The sequence below is a fragment of the Enhydra lutris genome, unplaced genomic scaffold, assembly GCF_002288905.1.
Source record: "Enhydra lutris kenyoni isolate GAN:26980312 unplaced genomic scaffold, ASM228890v2 scaffoldscaffold12, whole genome shotgun sequence".
NCBI lineage: Eukaryota > Metazoa > Chordata > Mammalia > Carnivora > Mustelidae > Enhydra > Enhydra lutris.
In genome coordinates, this window is record NW_019154096.1 from 38,532,757 (window position 1) to 38,538,756 (window position 6,000).

Sequence of the window (6,000 nt, forward strand, 5' to 3'; positions counted from 1 at the left end):
CCTTGTCCATTCCTCATTCAGATCTGCCTTCCAGATCCTTCACCCTGTGCTTACACCCTGCTTAGAACATGTGTACTCTGGCCATGGCCTGAAACCGTGGTTTCCAGAACCATGCTGAGGAGACTAGTCTGCAGCTGGGCTCCCAGAGAAGCTGGTGCTATGATTCTAGATTAACTGGGGAGTGGGGAGCACAAGGTAGGGAAGGGATAGAAGCCAACAAGGGTGTGATCTCAGGTAGAGTCCTGGCCTTGGCCAGGTCCCGCAGGGGAGCCCTGGGGCACACTCTACCTCAGGTAAGGGCCACTGGGGCCAGGGCTATGCGGGTGAGCTGTGAAGCTCCAGGAGCCCTGGGGCAGGTGTCTGCATGGGGTGTAGGTCCCATCTGAGGGGAGGGGTGTACAGAAACCAGGGACATCTGCGGGGTCTGGGGGAACACCCATCCCCAAATGCGTTCAAAGCCCTGAGCAGCCCCTCACCCAGTAGATGCGTGTGGAGTCTGAGGCCTGCAGAGTGCCCAGACCTTGCCTCCAGGAGCTGCTCTGAAGCAATTGTCTCATTTATGTTCATGCCAAGTGACCTTGGTTACTCAAGTGCAGAGCTTGCATTTGCCCTCACTAAATTCCGTCTCGGTCATCATTCTGGCTTGACCCAGTTTTGTCATCAGAAGCTATGACTAGTCCTTTATCAGTTTCCATCCAACCTGTCAGGCAGAGCAGGGACACACGAGCCCAGGGCCTGTCACCGAGTCATCCTAGAGTTCAGCACTGGTCCCTGGGTGCCTATGAATCAACAGTCATCATGGGCAAATTCATTTAAGGTGAATTTGTGCAAATCTGCATCTTCAACATGGGTAGCACTCTTCTGACTGAAGTTCTGGCCCAGGGACCCTCACATCCAAACAAGGACAGAGGGGAGGGGCTTAACTCAAGTCCTTCCTCTCGGCATGGCTGTTTCTAGTTCTGGTAATCGATGCTTCCCTTTTGAAAACCCTATTTCTGTTTAACAAGCTGTTCTAGAAGTTTGAGATCTGCAGCAAGCTAAGATTCAGACTACCTTGTAACCCCTTAGGAGATTGGAAACTGGCCCACTCTGCATCGGCAGGCCTCCCCTTTATCTTCCTCTGGGCACAAGGGGACTCACCAGTGCACTTCCTTGGAGGTAAAGTGAGGGGGAGAGCATGGCACTCATCACAGCTGGCCTCTAGCACCTTCCTCATTGGGCCTTTCCCTGGGGCTGCTCACCCTTTTTTGCTCAGTCTTTCTGAAGCTGGGTGGGGGTCTCCCCGATGGGTTAGGAGAATGCAGGGCTAGTTTTGTTGCTGTGGTTACACAGAAATAATAAGCCACAGAACATTTCAGAAAAGTCGATGTCTATTAAAAAACCCAAACCAAATCAAAGTTGCATTGGCCTATGGGATTGGGGGTAGACAGCTGGGGTCTGACTCTGGCTCCAAAAGTTGGATAAACATTGCCTTTGCTCTCTTCTGCAGTGACTTTCTGTGACTCATTCATCCTTTCTCCTCCTCCAAGTTGGGGTGGCTCAGCAAGGAGGCAGGTCTGTACCCTGAGATATTGTATCCTGTGTTACCAGATGGGTGTCCTAGAATTCATATCTCATGTCCCCACTTCATAGGAGAGAGTGTGGGAATTGTAGGAACACAGCAGATCTCATTTGGGGCTTGGGACTGGTGAGTGTGTCCAATTTTAAGGTGTGTGGCTTATAGTCACGTACCCCTCACGCAGTCTGTCCTGGCCTGGAACTTTCCATTTCTGAAACTTTCCTGAGAAGAAACATAGCATCCTATGAATGTGGCCGTGAGAGTGCAGAACCTCCATGGGTGTCCAGACAGGCCCAGTGGGAAGGCTCTGCCAATGGTGTTTGTTCTCCCCATGCCCTGTTTTTCTTGAACCTCAGTTTCTTCCTTTTTTCCTTTTCTGTACCAAGTTCTCTCTGCCCTCAAGAAACCTCGTGTCTCCACATGGTCCCATATCCTTTCCTCTGCTTCCTTCCTCTGCCGCCAAGGGTCTGCCTTGCCCTAACCCCCTTGCCACAAACAGCCATCCTGTTCTTCTTGTGGCCTGGTGCCATTTCTCTCTTGACCATGGCTGAATCTGGGTCTCAGCATTCCTGACTTTCACGAGTCTGGGCTTTTCCTTCCTACCTGCCCGTTCTCTTTGGGTGACAACCAAATCATTGGAACTTGCCAAATAGATTCTGAGCCTCTCCCCAGAGAAGGAGGCCTCCCTGGGCTAAACTGGGGTTGCTTTGGCAAGTTTCCATCACTTTTACCCCAAATGAGAACTCAGTTGTTCGTGGTCCTGCTGGGAGAGTGGAGGAGCTTTGTTCAGGCTGGAAGGCACTATACCAGTCTTCAGTTTTGGTGGCCCTTATTGGGGCCTGACAGGGTGGGTCACTGAGGGGCTTATCGGATGTGCAGTGACACCTGCTAGCTTCAGGTAGGCCCTTGCCTCTTTCACGTTTTCAAACGCTTCTTGCTTTGCTTGTAGTTAGATTGGGGCATGGCCTGGGCCTCCGTGGGAGCACACCATGCTGTCCCATCTCCGTGCCTCTCTCCTATGTGGGACTGGGCTTGTGTCTTGGAGCCAGGGCTGGGGACAAGGGGGAGGAGACTTCTGTCTTTAACACCTGAGAAGATGCCCACTGAGAAAGCCTGAGTAGGGCCCAAGTAGGGAGCCTCATTTGGGGTTGGCATTTTCTGTGGCTCACCAGGGAACTGAATTTGGGGTGCTGGAGCCCTGCTGGGGAGGAGTGGAGTTGTCCCCTCACCTATGCCTACTGGCCCCTTATCTGTAGCCTTCTACTTTGCCCTCCCTTTGTCTCCTTCTCATTTTTAGCAGTCAAGGCTCTGGGGAGGTGGTGGCCAAGGGTGCCATTTTGTATTCAGGCTTTGTGGCTTTTGTAAGCCCCACCTGCCTCCCTTGAGGAAGACTCGGTGGTTTGATTTCTTTTCCTGCGGAGTTGGGGGAATTCAGGGAGAGTGAGTAGGGCTTCCTGAGAAGTTTCCAACTCTGAACGCCCTTCCTCGCAGGTACAATCCCCAGGGTGTGGCTCAGCCTCCCTCCTGGTCACAGCCCTGGGCTGGGGTGGGAGTGGGCAGGAACCCGCAGGGCTGTGGTCACAGGAAGGCTGGGACACACAGCTGGTCCCTACTGAAGGCACCAGGAACACTGCCTGAGACTTGCTGAAGGGCAGACAGCCATGCTCCACGTAAGATCCTGCTTTTATCTGAATTTTTGATATTTTTTGATATTTTGATATTTTGTCATTCATTTTTTGCATTAATTCTGATTTTAAAATATTCACGAAAGCACTGTTTATCTTGATTACTGAGCATTTTGTGCCTAGCCTCTGGCTGGTGTCCTCCTTCTGTCTGCGGGCCAAGAGACCCCCTTTCCTTTTCTGGCCCCACACCGGTACCTCTGGCAGGTGCTGGGTGGCGCAGGCGAGGGGAGAGCTATGGGGGGCTGGTGCTGGGAGGGGGTGGGCTGCCTGCGGCATGGGTTCCGGAGGGGTCCAGGGCTGGGAGAGTACCCGGGAGGCCGTGAGGCCCGCGGGAGAAGCTCGGGCGCCCCCTAGTGGTCACGGAGCCGCCCTTCAGAGGCTCCTGGGGATGCGGGCTGGGAGCTAACTACCTTGTCCGCTCCCGGGGCAGCCCGGAGCTACCTCCCGCCAGTCTCACCGCAGTGCCTGCCCCTGCTCCTCACCGCCCCCCCCCCCTCCGCCACCGCCCGCCCTCCGAATGCTCCAGGACAACCAGAGCGGAAGATTGCGGTTGGGATGATTGAGCGGGAGAAGGTGGAGGGGGTGGGGTCCAGGCAGAGGTGGGGCTGGGGAGGGCACCTGTGGCCTTTGGAGGGGAATACAGCCTCATTTTACTTACACCTTTGACTTCAGCTGTGAGTTATACCACCTGAGGAGGTTGAATGTAGGAGCCTTTGTCATTCCACCGTAAAGGCGGGTGTGTTTTCATAACCCTTCTTTGGCTTGCTTTTGTCTTAAAATTTACCTGGGGCTTCTAAGCGTGCTCAGTGGTGCCATCCCCAGAGGCTCGTCTTCCTGGGCCACGGGGAGACCCGGTGTAGACAGCCAGGATTGTGCCTTCCCTCACCAGGCACTGGCCCTGTCTGGCAGAGGGAGGATGGGGGGCAGTGGGCTGAGGAGTCTGAGCTGGAGTTGACTGTCAGAGAGGGGACAGGGTCTAATGATCCCTGCAGTGGGGCCTGTCTCGAGAGTCTTTATTGCTGTTATTTCCTATTTTCACTGACTCCGGGTGGTCTGCAAGGCCAGTTTGGGCATGCTAGAATGATGGTAGTCGAGAGAGAGATTGGAGGGAGAGCTTCATAACTGAAGTGTGGCTGAGAGGTGTGCATGGGATTGAGAAAGAGCAGAGGGCTGGGCTTCTCTTCTTCAGTGGCATGGGGCTGGGGACTGGAGGGGAAAGGGAGTAGCCGTGTCCCTGACAGACGCTCTTCCGTCATTCCATGCCCACATGGCCTCTCTGAGATGGTATCTCCCTTGGACATTTTCGCCTCCAGGTAACTGAATTATGAACCAAAAGTTATCTAAACAATTAGGATTAATTTCCCATTTAACTCTTTAATTTCATTTAAGAATGTACTGGGTCATTTTTAGAGTATGCTCTGTGGCTCAGTGAAGACATCAGGGATTCAAGTTCTTTCCATAATTCTGCTCTGACATCTTCAGAGTATTAGTGAAGGCTGTCCTCATGGTCACAAGATGGTTGCTGCACCTCCAGCTATCACATTCCAATAGGAAGGAAGAAACCAAAAATCTGCCACAAGAGGTTCTTGGTGCACCCAAGCAACTGATTGAAAACATCAGCTTTTCATAGCCTGCCAACGAATGAAGACCGCCTTATCCCGACCCTAAACGAATGGTGGAACCAGTGACTATGTTTTGTTTTCCACTTCTCGTGATTAGCCCCACTTCGCCATAACAGGTGAGTTTCAGAGAGGTCCCATTTTATGACCAGGAAATGAGGGAGCTGGAATTCAAACTCCAATCTGTATGACTCTAGGCCTGGCTTTTTGACCTTTTGAAAATGAAAGGAATACTTATTTATGATAAGAATGTCAAACAATCCAGAACTTGGCATTTTGCTTTTTAAACAGAATATGTTCATGATAAGAATTTCAGATAGAGTAAAGGGTATGGTGAAGATCTATCTATCGCCCCTCTTGGCAGTACCCACTGTAATTTCTGTAAGTCCTCCAGGAAATTTCTTCTGTAGTCACAAGCTCAGGCTTCTAAATATTTTATACAAATGAGATCAACTTAGATACCATTCTGCACTCATTTTTAAAAATTAATGCATCTTGCTAGTAATATTGCCATATGTAAAGTCTACCTTCTTTGTTCTCTTGGATACGTTGTATTGCATAAAATACAGAGGTTATTATTGTTAATTATTATTCCAGTTCTCTTCTGCTGGCCTTCATGTTATTTCTCATATATTTTTTTACTTTTATAACAATGATGTAAAAATAAATTCCCTTCTATGTATAGTTTTGTGGTCATATGCGAGAATTTCTTTCAGATGAAGTTTCTATCAGATTGTATATACAACATATCTATGGATATTGCCAAATTGCCCTCAAAAAGATTGCACCAATAATACACGCAAATGCTTAATCTCTCACACCCACACCAAATGGGAGTGTTATCACATTTTGGCCAATTTGATAAATAAGAAAAATAACATCTCAATGGTTGTTTTGCTTTACATGGTTGTGTTGAGCCAAGCTGCCTGGGTGAGAATTCCTCTTCGGTACTCGAAAGCTGTGCGCTGTTAGGCACATTGCTGCACCTCCCTGGACCCCAGTTTCTTCATCTGTAAAACAGCAATGGTACTGGAGTAGTTAGTTGGTATTGAGGATTTAATAACATCGTACATGTAAATTGCTAGCAGAGTTCCTAGCTCAAAGTAAGGGCTAAGTAAATGTTTGCTATTATTATCCC